The sequence below is a fragment of the Ovis aries genome, chromosome 18 (genome assembly GCF_016772045.2).
Source record: "Ovis aries strain OAR_USU_Benz2616 breed Rambouillet chromosome 18, ARS-UI_Ramb_v3.0, whole genome shotgun sequence".
In the NCBI taxonomy this organism is placed as follows: domain Eukaryota; kingdom Metazoa; phylum Chordata; class Mammalia; order Artiodactyla; family Bovidae; genus Ovis; species Ovis aries.
The window spans coordinates 11,041,035-11,043,708 of record NC_056071.1 but is presented as its reverse complement, the minus strand read 5'-3'; positions in this window follow the sequence as shown (position 1 = coordinate 11,043,708).

Genomic DNA, 2,674 nt, shown 5'->3' with positions numbered 1-2,674 from the left:
AAGGAAGGAGGAAACATTAATTAATTTAATGATCAATTAAGCAACTTGGACTTTAAAACCATTTTAGTTTGAATCTTGGGGCAAAGCAATTATATATTTTAAAATGTTTCTTGATTTTTTTTCAGTGCATCACCTTATCCTTTCACAGAGCCTTTCAGATCCTGTTTGAATCTCTCGCTGATTTGACATCTCATGTGTGAATTTCCCTGTACTCTTTAGACACAAATCTGCAAACACTGTTTGGATTGAATACTGACTGGCATTTTATGTTATCACTTCCTCTACATCTTTTCTCCTTAGAAGTTGCCAGTCTCCGACTCCCCACATACTCCCTCCTCTCCCGGAGTCCCTCTTCACACAGGGACTCTCCCAGCTGGTTGGTCATACTCATCCATGTTTGTTCTAGGAAACAGAAACTTCATCCAAACTGCTAAATGATAACAGAAATGTCCAAAAGTCAAGTAGGCTTCAAAGTTAGTTAGAAATCTCAGTGATGTCACTTTGGAACCTCTTATCTGTTTGATCTGGGTAGAATTGGCTTCCTCTATGATTTCAAGATGGCAGTCAACAGCTCTAAGAGAAACATACTTTTTCTTCTACAGTGACAGGGAGAAATCTGGATTTGAGTTGTTTCAAAAACAAGAGAGAAGTTAGGAAGTGGAAAGAGTAAGTATGGACAACACTGTTGAAGAGTTTTCTACAAAGGGAACAGAGTGATGGAGTGATAATTGGAGGGAGATGTGGAGTCAAGGGGGAATAAGACACTGAGTGGGATATTAAAATTGTAATGATGATGGTGATGATTTTCCCAGACAGTTGGGCCAAAAATAATTGTTTGAGCATGTTTTCCTATGTTTACTCACTGTTTGTGTCTCTTTTTTCCTGAAGTACTTGTTCTTTGCCTATTTTATTGGATTATATGCCTTCATGCATTCATTTTTTGTCTTCATATATTCTTGGTATTGTCTTTTTTCTACATATACTACAAATATCTCTATAAACTGTCACTTAATTTTAAGTTGATATCTTACTGCTGAAGAAATTAAAGGATGAAATCAAATGGTTATCCTTTAAGAGGACTGAAATTTGGTCTGGAATCACATTTTTTTTTTTAAACATTTTGGTACTAAAACTTAGGAGGACAATATGTAGTGCAAAGAACACCATATTAATAATATCTTACATATTAGAACACTAAAGTGCTACCCATGATCGGGTAAGGGTATGACTAGCATTGGGCACTGCGCTTAAAAGCTGCATACATGACCTTTTTTAATTTTCACAATCGTATAAATTAAACACAGTAATTTATATTTCACAGATGAAAAACTGGGCTGCAGAGAGTTTAGGTTCATCATCCAAGGTTACGCATTAATGACAAGAGACAGCCCAAATTTGAACCATGATCTGACTCCAAATCACTACTCTAAATTCCTACAAGGTAGCTTCCAAAATCAATGATCATTAGAATTTAAAGTGACCTTGAAGATCTCTTATTGCAGCTACCTGAAGAAGCACTATAGGGTGGTTGTCAAAAGTGTGCAGCTCTTGGCTATGCCTTTTAGGAGTAATTTTCTGAGGCTTCATTTTTCTTATCTATGTGATAAGCAGAATATCATCAATCTCTTGCTGGAGTAATTGGGATACATAAGACGATACATATGAAGAAGTACCTGGGATACAATAAGAACTCATTATTGCCCATTATTATTACTATGATTATTATTACTTTTTATCCCCACCTGACATCCTAATCTCTTTGTTAATAGGTCCAACAAATGATAACCTAGTCCCGAGATCAAAATCTCCTGCTAAAGTTAACTCATTACCTCTTATAGAGGTCCATTTTATCTCAGGAAAGTTCTGATTATTAAAATGCTCTTTCTTACAATCAGATGAAAATTGCCCTTCTTGAAATTGTTTTAACAAGACTTTCTAGGATGGCATACAAGCTTTTGAAGTTGATTTTTATTATGTCTCTGTAAATTGTCTACTAACCAAGAAAAAAAGCCTAACAGTCATCTCCTCTCTGTTCAAGCTCATCAATGCGCCTCTTAACATTCTGAACAGAATTCTATGTCTATATAGGTGTGACTACTACAGTCCACAGGTGAGTTCAGTTCAGTTCAGTCACTTAGTCCTGTCCTGCTCCTTGCCACCCCATGGACTGCAGTACGCCAGGCCTCCCTGTTCATCACCAACTCCTGGAGCCTGATCAAACTCATGTCCATCAAGTCAATGATGCCATCCAACCATCTCATCCTCTGTTGTCCCCTTTTCTTCCTGCCTTCAATCTTGCCCATTATCAATGTTTTTCCAGTGAGTCAGTTCTTCACATCAAGTGGCCAAATTTTCGGAGTTTCAGCTTCAGCATAAGTGCTTCCAATCAATATTCAGAACTGATTTCCTTTAGGATTGACTGGTTTGATCTCCTTGCAGTCCAAGGGACTCTCAAGAGTCTATTCCAACACTACAGTTCAAAAGCATCAATTCTTCAGTGCTCAGCCTTCTTTATGGTCCTACTCTCACATCCACACATGACTACTGGAGAAAACATAGCTTTGACTAGACAGACCTTTGTCGGCAAAGTCCCACAGGTAAGCAGTATTATATTCTTTCCTGCTTTGAGTCATTCATTATGTGGCCACGCCTACTTTGCTTACTTATGCAGCCG